The sequence below is a fragment of the Pungitius pungitius genome, chromosome 4 (genome assembly GCF_949316345.1).
Source record: "Pungitius pungitius chromosome 4, fPunPun2.1, whole genome shotgun sequence".
Classification (NCBI taxonomy): Eukaryota; Metazoa; Chordata; class Actinopteri; order Perciformes; family Gasterosteidae; genus Pungitius; species Pungitius pungitius.
In genome coordinates this window covers 18960932-18976132 of record NC_084903.1, presented here as the reverse complement: position 1 = coordinate 18976132, position 15201 = coordinate 18960932, and the positions used below count along the sequence as shown (strand labels likewise).

The following is a 15201-nucleotide window of genomic DNA, read 5'->3' as shown; positions in this document are numbered from 1 at the left end:
GCCAAAAACCTGCTGATACACTGATGAACTGCATCAAAAGGGACCAGTCCAACCTTTTAAAGCACAGAAAAAGACCAAATAAAAGTGTGTCATTGCACACAAGACTCTATTTATAAGATTGTATTTCTATCTACGAAGAATCTCAAGGATTTACGGTACATTCTCATTGGATGAATCTGCATTCTATGATTTACACCCAGTACCAGTGTTCAGTGCCTTTCAATATACACATTTCTCCAATATGAGTCAGCACATCCAGCAGAAACTTTCTTATGGCTACTCACAAAATTACAGCATTATTTAGCATGATTATTATTTATTGTCTTACTTTTTCAACGTACTGTACGTATTGGTGTTATGAAAACTGTCTTAACATTTTTTGTGTGATTAATGAAGATTGTCTTGTATATGCAACAGTGTCACAGAGAGGAAAAAGTTACAGTGAAGTACACTTAATGCGAGGTATTGACCAGGTGCATGGATCAATTTTTAGTTTCTTATATATGTGTGTGTGTGTGTGTGTGTAGCATTAAGCGTTTTGATATCCTGTGAACCACCACAGTGTAGATATTTAAACTTAGTAATAATATTCTCATCAAGCTTAGTTACCCCGATTAGCTTGATGAAAGGTGCGCACAATGTTGGTTCCACTCCTTAATGGGAAATAGGATTTTTCTTTACTTATTATGGTAATCAAGGGATGATACTACTGTTTACAAAACACAAGTGGAAGTGTGCAGTGACTGGCAATGCGTGACACTCCTGCTCAGCTCCTTGCAGGTGGTGAGCCCATAATAATGTGCATAATGTATACTGCTCCATTATTTAATCACCTTCCCTACCTTCAACACCCCATGTTCCTTTCTGAAAACAGTGCTGCTAAACAATAAGGTTGTTCCACTGCATAAATACATTTGCTGTTGTTATAGTTTTGAATATTTGTTACTGACACATTCATATTGGTGTTTGAGGGCTGATGATTTATTGGAAAAGTGACAAAGCCATGACACAAAATAAGCCATCTCGCTTCCATGTTTGAGTGTTTTCCAGTTTCCCCTCAACCCACAACAAGAAAATAAATGTTTTGATTAATTCAAGACCGACAAAGAAACAAAGAAAAATATGCTTCCAACCCACTGTTTTCATTTAATAGATTTAAGTTTAACTCTAAAATCCAAAAGTTTCACTCTAAAACACAAACACAGGATGTAAATCCTATTTGAGGTCCCTCTGAATACATTTACTGCATAATGTACAACTCAATCCACCAGGTACAGTACATTAGAAGCTGTGTGATAATCAAACGTTGTTTGATTTTTGTCTCCGTTTTCAGATATGTGAGATTGTGGCTCATCAGGTTACAGACATTAATATTTTGGTAGCACAAAACCCACCAAACAAATGGGAGAGGGCGATATTGCCCTTAGACTGTGGGCCAGCATCCCACATAAAAATGGAAGATGACAAGTTGAACATCTGGTATGAGGAAGGTGACGAGGAGGCCAGTTAGGAGTTGTAGGGGCATCTGCTTTGGTGCTTCTTCCTTTCTCCATGCCACGGGCTCTCTCCTCTCCTTCTTCCTTGTTTCTGGCTCCTTTATCCAAGAAAGACAGATGGGTTTGCTCCTCACTAGATACACACTCACCCCCCCCTCCCCCCCTCCCTCCACACACACACACACACACAAACACACACCGTCTAATGCCCATGCATGCAGCTACTGTATAAACACACACACATACATACACATATATATATATATATATATATATATATTGATGCACGACCAAGGCACAAATATCTTACAGAGTGCAGGCATAGTGACTTTGACAAACAAATAGACTCCAGCGGGCACACTCTCATATGTACACTCAGGGCTTTGGGAGACGGACAGCTGCGCAAATATGCCCGGCCCTCCTTCTTGGGAGCTGAGTGGCGCTGCAACCGCAACAGCAAATATTTCCCCTGCTGTCATCTTCTCTATTTTCTCTCCCTTATTCTTCGGAAGTGTGCCCGGGAAGTGGAAGGAGAGGTTCAGCATGATTCTTGGCCCTGAATCTGGCAGGAACCACCACGTCCCACTTTTCCCTGTTCTTCCTCTAGGAGCCAGATGCTGATTGTGGGGGGGGGGGGGGTGGGTGGTGGTGGCGAGGTGGGACCTTACCTGTCCCCTGGGGAAGATGAAATGTAAATTTTGCGACATGGGCTCATTTGCTGCAGTCTGGAGCTGTCTGATAGGACCTGACTGGGGGCTTATTTGATTAGCTTATTTCCATCCTGGTGTGGACCACCAGCATTATGCCCATAGTTAATGAAGAATTTGTTCCGTTGAACAACGAACCCACACAAGTCATCGGGAAGCCGTCCGCACGCTCTGTGAACAGGTGTTATATAGTCGTGACACCTGCCCAATAAATTAGATTGGCCGAACTTGTAAAAAGTACAGCTTTGTTAATTTTCCTGTGATGGATTTAAACTGCTAAGGGAATTTATCTGTGCTCGGGTGATGTCTTAATTCAGTGGCTTACACAGGCTTTGTATTACCCTGGGTCCCACTGTGAGTATTGTTAACTTGCGTTACATGTCGTCCACCTCCGTGCACACAAATGCTATTACTAAATATAGATTTCCTTTCTTCAGTATATGTTGTAAATGAAGAGGTTTGTTGAAAGGTTCACAGCTTCTCAGCATGAGCCTAGACATTACTTGTGGTAAAGTCATTGCATATTCACCTTACATGGTGCGTCTTTCACACCCTCTCCATATGTTACATTTTTAGCATAACCATGTGAGAAATAGCACCAGTCACAACATCATCTAAACATGAGCAAGACCAGTCAAACTGGGTGAGGGAACAGTCTGTCACAATCCCACACAGATTGTAGCATGTCAGAATAGGAGTAAAATATAAAAAATGTATATATATATATACATGTAGATTGTACTACTAGAATCAGATTTCACTGTTGAGATATTAGACGTGTGATTCATGTCATAGAACAAAACGAGAATCTCCTGCAGGCTAACAGGTGTGTTGACTCCAGACTTTGTTTTCTGCATGGATCCAAAAATGCACCAAAGCATCTGGCGAGGGAGCTGATGGATCACAGAGTAATAGTCTATTACTGCAATCTGATAGGATTGTTTACGATTGAAATTGAGACATATATAGAGCTGAAGCCAGTATATTGCTTTGTTTTGTCTTGATTCTTCTTGGCAGGCCATTGAAAAAAATAATAATAATAAAAAATCGTATTATATATTAATTGTAATGTAAAAGATATGTTCCAGAACATCCAAGTCGAATTTGAAGGCTTCTGAGAATCCAACACACTATGAGCAGCTATGGAATCATATCAATGCAATCCCTTTCTCAGTTATTTATTTAGAAAAGCAATGACCTATAAGCTCTTTAGATATGTGGCAGTGCATATTGCTGGATGGCACTGCATCGTGTCGTTCACATTTAAGCCAGGTAATTCTTTCCTGCCAGCATCCTCCGCATTGGCACCTCTACTGAACCAACAGGACAGTCTCATTCAGAGGAATAGTGTGGCTGCGTGTTTTCATGCAAAGTAGCCGGTCTGAAACCACTTTAAAAGGACATTTTATATCCTAAAGAGTGTTTCATATTCTTATCAGTAAGCTATTTCATAACTTGTTGATGTGCGAGCTATCAAAAGCCATCGAAAGCCTTGTGATCAATGCAGCAGCTGACCTGCACACAAAACCCACTTGTTCTTGCTGTCAAATGACAGGCGTGTATGTGCACATGTTCTATGCCTGAGGGATGAAACCTATGTCAGACAAAGTTTTTCTGTCACGTCATGACCACGGGTAGGCTAATGTTCCCGTACACAGTCACTACCTCGATCAGTCTGTAGTTAACTCTGCGTAATTTTATGTCTGCAGCGCACACTTCCACAGACCTAATGGCACTATGTAGAACAAGAATAAATAATCTAATTCTAATTATTAGTCTTAAACAGTATATTGCAAATCGTAACATGTATTGCATACTGGCCGCTAACTGGCAATTCTATTTTACACAGTGAGAGAAACAGTGGTAATGTAAACTGTTGAGACAGCCAACAATTCATCGAACTAAATCAAATTGTCAATTGCTGGATTTTTGACTTGACCTTTAACGCTCAAAACTATAACACTAGTTGCTTCTTTCTGCTTTCAGTCTTCGTGCTGAGCCAAAGTAACTGTCCATCTCTCGTTGCTTTGTTGGGTTAGGTTGGGTTATTGTTTTCATCTAATTCTCTGAATAAAATGTTTGCCTTACTTATCTCTGGCTTGTTCATTCAACCTGTATCATTTCCACCTCAAACCGTCCTAAGCATTTCCTTGAAAGCTCTAATAAACGTGGGTCTAACCATTCGTTACCTTGCTAGCTTAATCCCCACAAGCATTCATTCATATTTAACACCCTGGCCATGTCATACCACCGTGGATCCAGCGCTAACTAAGAAAAAAAACCTTCCTCAATACTCTTTTTCCTCTCTCTCCACCATCTATGCAACTCCTCCTGCGTGCGTTCTTTCCATCCATGTGTTTGCCCCTCTCTCTCTCTCTCTCTCTCTCTCTCTCACTCTCCCTCCTCCGGCCTGCCGTGCTCTCATTTGTCACATTTACAATGAAAACATCCAAATTTACAGATGCTATCAATTAATCACCTCTGCTCTAATTACAATCCAATTAACCTCTGTTTCCATTCGCCGTGCTGCAGGACGGCCAGCACCCTCCCTACTCAATCACACTGCTCAGGGAGACACACGGAGAGATGGAGCGGGAGGGAAAGCAGAGGGAAATTTAATGGAAGAAAAAAAAAAAAAGAGATACTGTAGATAGACAGCGAAGATGCGGCCAAAAGGTTTGTCTTGATCCAGTCAGTTGGTCTAGAGATTGTTTTAACTGTCTGGGCTGGCTCCCCTTTCGTACAATACACCATCACACAAAGATGTTTAAGACAAACAGTGTGCGTTCATGTTGGTGGCTCCAATTTTGGGAAAGTGGCTTTCGTGCCTTCAAACGTCCCAGTGAACTAAGTGCACCCCCGCGCGAGATCGGCAAAACACGGGAACGAGTCACAGGTTCCTCGTGCGAGAGCTCGACTGACCTGCCGGGCCCCCCCCCCCCGAACTCACCTCCATCACTTATCGTAGTCCTCCGTGTAAACACAACAGAGAAAGTAAGCGAGGAGACAGTCATGGAGAAAAATGACTAATAATGGGAGGAGAACAAAAAGGGAGAAAAAAAAAAAATTTGAAACCCAGCTCAAGCTCTTATGTCTCCGCGGAGGATCACCGGTGTGACTAGTGCGGAGACAAAAGACGTAGAGGCAGCTAGAGGAAGGAAGGGGGGGGGGGGGGAGGAGACGAAGAGAGGGAGGGTCGGAGGGATGAAGAGCTGTTGGCGGTGTTGTCAGGAGGATTGAAGAAAGAGGAAGGATGTGTCCATTATAGACGAGACTGTTCTCCTGGTGCCGTTGGAGACCAGACTGTCACCATGAGCGAGCTGTGTGCGCGTGTCGTGTCTATATGCATACACACGGAAACACACACACACACACACACACACACACACGGGCGGAGAAGTAACAAATAACATTTACTGTTGTACTGTAACAATGCCGAGGTTTTTTTCTCTGATTTCTTCAAGCAATTTTTATCGTCGTTACATTCCAAGTCACGTTTTGTTACAAAGTAAAAACAAAAATGGCATGAATGTCCGGATAAACTGTGTGAAAAAACTGGAACAGAAGAAAAATTTGCAGCTGCAGCAGAGAAGAGTCTTCAGAGATTTGAAAGAATATCATATTGAGCTTTGGGAAACTGGTGCGGCCCGCTGGCTTCCTGGGAATAGGACATTCTGTCTACATCTAAAGTTACTTAACATCGAGCGCAGGAAAAAAGACATTAACCTATGAATAATATAATAAAAGGGATCATAATTCTCAAAGACCCCTTTTTACAGATGGATCAAAAGACCCACAAACAGATCCAAGCGCCTGCAGTTGTCATGTCTAGTTACCTAGTGGAACTTAAGGAGAGGAAATTGTATTGTTAGAATGTGAAAACGTTTTGAACGGCAATCCGTGTGATGATTTAATGCTCCACGCTTGGGATGAGCGTACTTATGGGACCCATACATGGTATTTAACACACTCATGCTGGATTCTGGTTTTACTGAGGATCTTCTACCTTGAGTCAGGTGTGTGAGTTGGCTGGTTATGTTAAGTACGTTGTCGGGTTTGGACATTAGGGGTCCTGTACACAAGTACTTCAATAACATAGCAATTCTTTAAAATAACTCCTCATTTGCTCAAGTAGCCCACAGTGTTTTAGTACTTAATTTACACCGCTGCAAACAAGCTATTCATGTGTTAGCATCATCTTCATGTGCATATATTCTATAGAACAAGCACTCACACACACACACGTGGACACGCGGGCGCACACACTGTCATCCAGCTCTAACACAGACGGATATACTCCACCACCATTAGCAGCTCTGGATTTACAGTGGCCCGTCAGCCTTCAGCTTTTAATGCCACGTGGGGCCTGTTTTACAGCTCTGCCCCAAGGCCCCAATCGGCTTTCAATTAGCAGGTGAGCTGCAGCCCTGTTCCCAATCAATAGCACAGTACAGGCAGGCTGCAGGCACCCTGGGGCCCCCAGCTTGGAGGGAGGAGAAAGGGGGGGGGGGGGCTGAGGGGGAGGGAGAAGACCTGGCAGGAAAGGCCGAGGTGGAATCACGCTGCTGGGTCACAGAGCTGTTTGAAGGCCTTGGGACTGTCACTTTGTTTCTACATGTCACAATTGTCCAAATTGTCTTCAAATCTTTCATTTCTTAATCAAAACCAGGCTAGTAAAATGGTATTTTTGGCCACCTCGGAGTAGTACCATGATCTACCAGTACTGCTTTTCTGTAGGATTTCAATCAATATCACTTATCTGACAAGCCATATAAGTTGTACAAACGGATGTTTTAAATTCAATCATTTAACAGAACAATTTGGCCATTCAGTTGCATGCAATTAATGTCTTTACACAATGTGTAGTTGTATAGTTTTCAAGTAGCGCTATCTTTAAGCAATATCACATATTGCTCTGGGCTTTTCAAGAAAATATCAGTTAATCTAACAACGCCCTTGAAGGTGAACGGGTTGTATTAGTCACAAGTACGTTTTCTCACAAAAGCCAGACTGTTTTCCTGTGCAAGATGGCTGATTTAAAGACAGATAGGATGAAATAAGACAAGATGGACAATTTTGGCAGTGTATCTTTCATCAAGGGGTCTGGCAAATCAGATTCATCCTTCTTTCGAGGAACATCAATAAAAGCAACATGAGGCCAGTCAAACTAAGCTGATAAACTGCCTGACAAGGGCGCCACAATTTCTCCACATTGTGGCCAGGACATTTTAATGCCCCTATTTTAGAAGTTACATTATTTATGTCTCGAGGATTGAATACAAATTAAGGTACTTATTACATTTTTTGGCGCGCAATCACTCGCACACATGCGCACACACGCGCAAATATGCACCCACATGCATGCACAGCTGTCAAATCCGCACTCTCATCAAGGCTCAGCTCGGGGTCCTACTCCACAGAGACCAGGAGCCGGGCAAAACAAAATTAAGTGTTTCAATTCTCATCCACCACTCGGAGACCATCGCATGGCAAAATAGCCAAGTCATTATAATTAGACTCACAGAACACCACATGCTTTGGTCCCTACCTCCAACACATGAAAAAGAAAAAAAAAAATCCCATTTTCCCTTAGTGACAGCAGAGCGAAGGGAACGAGCCAGAGCAGGCAGCTTGGCTTAGAACCAGCATTCACTGAATAACGGAGCACAGCGCCATTTTTACAACATGCTGCACTGATTGTCAGAAGAGCAAAACCCCCATCAAGCCATCTTCTGGCTCTATTTTTTTTTTTTATCCTCTGTGTTTTATAAGCATCTGATAAGTTGATAATAACAAAGGGAGTGTGCCACACAGACGAGAGGTTAGAGAGGATTGGAATGCATTGAGGTGGTGGAAACGAGCTTCAGGGTTACATGGGTGTCTTTGAAGGCCTCCCCGGGGGATGGGGGGGGGGGGGGGGGTTGGCGCGGGTGAGAAGGCTGGTTAGATAGGGGAGAGGTGGGAGAGATAACCGGGTCACCTCCAACACTCTGTCGCCCTATGCCAGTTTTAAAGAAGGGGAGCAATGAAAGCCTTTGAACTAGTCCCAGCAGGAGGTGTGTGATTGCGCAGAAACAGGAATGTGCAGCAAATGGGAATAAATAAATGATTTCAGGCGCGCGGAGACGCGCAAAAGCCTGTTCGTGTGCGCCTTGCATTTGTGACAAGAGACCAACCCGCTGCAGTACATCTCACTCTCAGTCGTGGAGAGGCAGAGCTGGAGCTGCTGGAAGTCAGAGAGACAGGCAGCTCTTCCCTCCACACATCTCTGTTCAAAGGCGCCATCAAAGTCTGGCAGAAATGTCAGTGCTGCAGGCAGGGGACCGGCCTCTGAATGTCAGTCCTTCTTAGGTCAACACCGAGCGCCAGCCTGCCTGGTAAGGACAGAAAGAGGAGGGGGGGGGGGGCAAAAAGACACATGGGGTAGATGGAGATTTAAAAAAAAAGAAGAACACAAGAACTGAGTGATTAATAAAATGATGGACAAAGAGAGAGAGCGGGCTGATTTCTTTGGAGTTAAAAGAGCGATAAGGAATAAAGAGGTCGATTGCAGGGCAACACAGAACATAAGAGAACAAAATGTGAGCTTTCGCTGTTTTGTGGAAGGCTTAGTTTCTTTTATTCTGTCAGTGTGTGTTTCTCTGGGTGCAGCAGGATGTCAAGTGACTTCTGGGAAGAGATCTGTGAGAGACTAGAAGAAGTAATAAGGAAAGAATTCGAAAAGAAAAGCAGACAATGCAAAAAAAACATCCATGCTTCTCCTTCTAAAAAAGAAGGAACACACTCAGAGAGACAGATATAACATCAGGCAGACACATAGAAATAGTGGAGCAGTCATACACACACACACACACACGCGCACACACACAGGGGATCGTCCCGGTGCAGGCCATGAGGAGCCTGTCAGATTACAGGAGGGTAATTGAATGGTAAGGGAGCAGACAACACATCTAGCACAGCCGGACTCCAGAGGCGGCCGCCACCATACCAGAGCTCAGGGGAAATTCTGGGCCCACTTAATAGTGAATTGGAGATGGGACATTGCGTGTGTGTGTGTGTGTGTGTGGGTGTGAGTTTGTGCGTGGTGGATGTGGGACAAAGGAGAGCACCGGTGGCAGCGGCAAAAATGGTCACTAAAAACCTGAGGAATTTCATTTGAGACACCGCCTGACGTGACCCGGAAAAAAAATAAAGAAATAAATACAGAGGCATCACAAAGCAGGGAGAAGCAGACCTGGAAAGGCAGAAAACCAAAGAGGGAGATGCAGAGGGGAGAAAGATAAGGAATGGGGGACGAGGTGTGAGAAGCAGAGTGAAGTGCGGAGGCAGAAAATCGTGAGAGAGGTGGAAGAGAGGCCCGGGGAGGGAAAAAGATGGAGAGGCGAGACATGAAGGCTGAAGGAGAGCGGCTATGTGATGCGCTCGAGTGTCCATCTCTCAACGAGCATCTCCAACAGCACAAGAGAAGTGAGGGAGTCGAAGGAGAAGTACCGCGCAGCGACACACACGAGGACGCAAAGACAAGTGACAAAATGAAGTACGCTTTTTTTATTTAGCCGCACTTTAAGGCAACACTTGTTTTATTCCACTTTAATGGAGGACAGACCCAACATGTGCAGTACATACACACGCACACTTGTTATGGTATTAATTGAAGGATGTGTTGTGTGTGTCTGTGTGTGTTTGTGTGTGTGTCTGTGTGTGTTTGTGTGTGTGTGTGTGGCACAGGCGGTCGACTTTTATTGAGAAGATGGGAGCCCAGCGGCTGGGTAGAAACTTACAAGTAACTTCACTCTGGTGAGAAAAACAAAGTCTGAAGGATGTAGAGGAGTGGATAGAAAGAGAGAATGAGTGGGAGAGACACATAGGAGCATCACAAGGAAAGAAAGAAAGAGAGGGGGAGGAGGGAGAGACAGCGAAAAGAGAGGAGAAAACAAGATGGTCTGCTGGGTGTAAAGTTTCCCCTGGATATGATATGTGGATATGGGGATGTCATCAAGCCTGTGAAGTGGAAATAATAAAGAATTAGGATTGTCTCTGAAGACAGGGGAATTAATCCAAAATGAATTACGATGGGGGGTGGGTGGGGGTGATGGGGGGGGGGGGGGGGGGGGAGAGGGAGAAGAGGGAGAGAAAATCAACATCAGCTATTTCCTTTTCCTCTGCTTCGAGGCAGATAGGGGGCGGTTTGAGCGAGGACTGTGGATCCCATAAAAATTAAATTAATAACAAAGGGAAAAAACACACACACACACACACACACACCAGCAGAAGCACCAAAAAAAAAATTAGTAGTACGGGGGTGGAGAGAGAGATAGTACTACAGAGCAAGGATACAGATGAGGGTGGGAGGAAGGAGAGAGGAGAGGGGGGGGGGGGTGGCAGAAGAGAGAGATGTGAGGGAACTGAGGGTGGGCCCTGTTGCTGCCAGATTGCACTGCTCTATTTGTCCCCCCCCCCCCCCCCCCCCCCCCCCCCCACACACACACACACTCTCGTCTCCTCCGCAAAGGGCTGCCGGTGTTAAAGAGGAGATGCCGCGGAGGCCGTTGTAATAAATGCCACTTGTAAATTGCGAAGTGGAATTATACAGCGCGCAGATGCATCCATACTGCCTGAGCAAAACGTGGCCCAAGTAAAAAAAAGAAAAGAAGAAAAAAAAGCGGGAGCGATAATTAAGACTTAGGGGGTGAATGACAGAGCCATTTGTGACGACGGAATACGGCGTCTCCGAGCTCTCTGGGAAACAGAAGGGCTCGGAGAGGCTCGGTGTCACAAAACATTACCCACACAGCTGTTGGCTTTATGAGCAGCAATGGTGTACTCCCTTCCTCCCTCTCCCTCTCGCTCTCCCTCTCCCCCCCCTCGCCACACACACACACACACACACAGACCTGTCTCACCTTGGTCGTTTTTTTGCCACCCGCTTCTTTCACGCCTCACATAACCATCCTCGCCATCTCCAAGGAACTAGGCAAGAACTTGCACTCCATCATTCGCGTTCAGAAGAAGAAGGAGGAGGAGGAGGAGGCACTCGGCATGCACACAAATATAGAGTAACACCCGGGCTGAAAATTCAATAAAAGGCACCAACACTGACAGCGCTTGGTACTGTTTTGAATGGGAGTTAGGCTTACTGGAGCTCCGGGCTGACTGCAAAGTAGGAAAATCGAATTCTGTTGTTTTTCCTTCTCCCTGTCTCTGTTAAAACACATTTCTGTATGCCATCCCTGAGCTCAAGAGTGTCCGCACAAGTCCTCTCCAAGCTACGCTGCTTGAAAAGGTTCAGGAATCACGTCTGTGCTTTGATCATACCGGAGCTTGTTGCAGGCATCTCAAACAAGAAACAAACAAACAAACAAAAAGAAAAAGACAAACAACATCTCCTGCTCAACAAGTGCCACCGCCATGCACCCCCGGCCGCCTCTTTTGCTTTGTGTCACCGCGCGAAGTGACGCGTGTGCAAAACGCACAAGGAACTCCCCGAAACATTTATCCCACTTGGAGAACAAAGTGAGTCCCTGTTCTAACGAGTCACCCCCCCCCCCCAAAAAAAACCTCCCTTATAGCCTCTGTCTCTGCGTTGAGTCCATCCATCTCTGTGCCTGGCTGGCCGGCTTGTCTCCTCGTGCCGTCCACCTCTTTGTCTCCGTCCCGGGGGCGGGGGGGGGGGCCTCGGCGGCGTGCGGAGTGGCCTGCAAAGTCTTAACTCAAACGAGACCCCCTTCGCGCCCCGTTAAACCACCGACCTTCTCTGTCACTCCTTGTCGCCCGCTGCTGCCGGCGGCGGGGCCTGAGCTGCAAGCTAAGAGACCCCGAGCTCAATAAAAGTGTGGGTGATTAAACAACTCCCAGTAATTGCTCCTTTTGTGCAGAAATCAAACGGTCACACTCATTACTGAGGCAGGGGAGGAGGAGGAAGAGGAGGAGGAGGTTGGGAGTGGCCCCTATTCCGCCGAGGGCCAGACACCCTCGGTGACCTTCTGCCCTCCCGTCACTACTCCTTTATCGGACCAAACAACCACTGTGTAGTATGTGTGTTTACCTGCAATGTGTGTGCTAGCGGCCGCTGTGTGCGTGTGTGTGTGTGTGTGTGTGTGTGTGTGCGTGCGTGCATGCGCGCGCGTGGGTCGGTGTTTGCGTTAAGTATGCAAAGAAAGCAGAGTAGAATAACACCAGAGCTCCCCCCAGTGGCAGACGGTTGAACTGCACAGCAGGAAGACCAAGCCCCGGTTGAATTGACGCGATGTGCAGTTGTGCGCCACCAGCCAGCTGGCTTCGGGTAATGGGGGACGCAGCCAAACCAGGGGACCGTGTCCAACATGAGGGCCGGGTTTCAGAGATCATAGCAACACGTGAACCATCCACATCATCTGGTAGTCACACACACACACACACAAGCACACGTACGCAGAACATTGGTCCACGGGCCCAGCCACGGGGCCCTGTCAAATGGGTCAGCTTACAAAGGGAGGGGCCCAATTACCGTGGCCACAAATACACACATAAAGTGCCTTTCAAGGGCCCATGAGTGCTTCAGCTTCCCCGTGATTATGCCATGCTCTCTACACACCCAGCACTTGTCATACACATACAGGGCCTCCTTTGCCAAAACACCCATCAGACTTGACTTTTTTTTTCAGCAGAGTGCTGGGGAGACGTGTTCAGCTGGTTTGAAAGAGGAGAGCTCTCTGTGGTCAGAAAAGAGAGCGAGGCAGAGAGAGAGAGAGCGGATGGACAGAGTGAGCAATTGGCTCGTCACCAAGTATTAGTGACCTGCTCTCTCCATGGTGAAAGCAAAGCCTGCCATATTCAAACAGCAGAGATTAGATTTGAGGAAATCAATGTGAACTTGAATGAATTTGTGATGCGATCAATCGATCAGATGTAGCCTTAGCAAGCCGGTAGGTACCTCACCTGGGTCTGTATATCGGTCTTTCCTGCACCACCTCCGCCAGAAATAAAGCAATAACTTTTCAAATGAAAATCTGTTTGAATCAGGAAATCAAGCTGAGGGACTGTGGTGTTCTATTTACTTTAAGTATTAAGTAAGTTTAGGAGGATGTGGTGTACAACCAATATATATTTCTATAGTATAGTATCTAGTATTGCTAGTATATATACAATATATACATTTACTCGGACACAATGTTGTTAACGGTTATATGTGTAGTATACACAACTAGAATAAAATAACGTATATGGGAGAAAACTCAATACTGTGTGTGTGTGTGTGTGTGTGTGGGGGTCGGTGTTTGCGTTAAATATGCAAAGAAAGCAAAGTAGAATTGTACAAAAATCACATTACTTTACCTACTAATGCATCAACCCTTTCAAGTAATTATACTGTGAAGTCTGATTTTAATTTATTATTAGCCTTTAGAGGAAATAGAGAAGAGAGTCTTTGTTTTGGTGGAGTAATGGTGCCCCCTTCTGCCCAAAATGCTAATAAAAAGCTTCAGCCAAAAAGTAGACTATATGTAAAACTGTGCAAAATCAGGCTTTATTTATATTTTTTCTGCATCATCGCCTCTCATCATCATCATCATTGTCGTCAACATCATCTCTGAAAGCAGTTTTCACCAGAGGCCGACAGCCATAAAAGACGCGGCCCGAAGCCTGTTGGCCATCAGCTATTAGCACAGTCCAGCAGTACAACGAGTGATCTTTACACGTCCGCTTCTTTCTGTCCAATGTCCTTTTCCCGCAATCCGCTGTCTCAGTGCCTTGAAGTCCGTCCAGAAACCAGAACATTTAGTCCAAGGAGACGTCAAAAGCCCGTCTGAAGCACAGGCAGGGTTGAGATGCCGGACGTTATTGTCTCGCTGAGTCCATGAATACGTTGACCCACTCGCCTCCGACCCCCCTCTGCTTGCAGCTCTGAGGACAGTCCATTTTCCAGTTTAGGCAAACGTTGAATAAGTGCAATCTCTAGTATAATGTCAAGAAAATACAAACCCACACGTACATACATACATACATACAGTACATGACTAACTGATAAACTGGATTAGCTATACAAGGTTGCCACTCTCCAAGGAGAAACAATAGAGTAGCACATTAACGCCGATCGATAACCTCCAGCGTCCATCGGGTGGTGGTTGGTGAGCTCACCTGCACCGAGATACTGCTGGTAGATCGCTTGGTAAAAATGTCTATGATCCCGTACAGTGGCTTTTCTAAGTCGTGACTCCAACGGGAGGTGTTGTTCAGTCACACGAAATCTTCCTTTTGAACATAAAGTTTTAATAATAAAACGATGACGAGTGACGAGATTGTGGTAGTAGCTGTTTGAACACGGATCAGAGGCAACATATATAACATGTCCAACGATTAAATTCACTGCAGTCTTTTGTTTATTATTTTATGTCACACCCGTCCAGCTGGATAAGAGCTCTCTTTGTCAACTCTTGTCCGTTTGCCCATTTGGGAACTGCGAGGGTTTGAAAGTGCTCCCCTAATGAGAACTGTCTTGATTTCGCAATGATTCAATGAATTGATTTCGAATTTTTACATTTGATGAACGTTAATCAAAAGTGCCTTCGGTGTACGTAACGTGAGTTCAAGCCACACCTCGCTTATTGGATTGTGGGAGTGAATGGGGACAAAATGACAGAGCGGGCGCTCACCCCTCAGTCAACCGCGCTACAGACCCTAATTCATGTTGTTAGTCAAATAATATTTAATAAACACAGCATGTAAATCCATTGATTATTTGCCACAAAAGGGGATCTAATTAATGTTTGGAATGATTCGCTTTTTTTTTCTTCACTTCATCTAAACTACATTTTCACAAATAAAAATGATAAAAAACATTTAGCCCAAATGATCAGTGACCAGTCAGTGCACAAAGAAAGGGGAACGCCCAGTCCATGGAGCATGTGTGGAGAGCCAAAGCAGTGACTACTGCCTTTTTTTTTTTTTTGTTCTTCGTTGGTGCGTTAACTGAGAAAAGCAGGCCGACTCTAACCGGGTTACATCTGACACATTAAATGTGT

At 45.2% G+C, this 15201-nt stretch overlaps 1 long non-coding RNA gene across 1 annotated transcript; it reads right to left on the bottom strand.

Moving 5' to 3' along the window:
- Window positions 1–1061: 1061 nt before the first annotated feature.
- On the bottom strand, window positions 1062–11556 carry LOC134127347 (uncharacterized). Its single transcript, XR_009956064.1, has 3 exons — window positions 11107–11556; window positions 8380–8577; window positions 1062–1594 (listed from the first exon to the last, which is right to left on the bottom strand). It is a non-coding gene; the product is annotated as an uncharacterized LOC134127347 (long non-coding RNA).
- Window positions 11557–15201: the final 3645 nt, after the last annotated feature.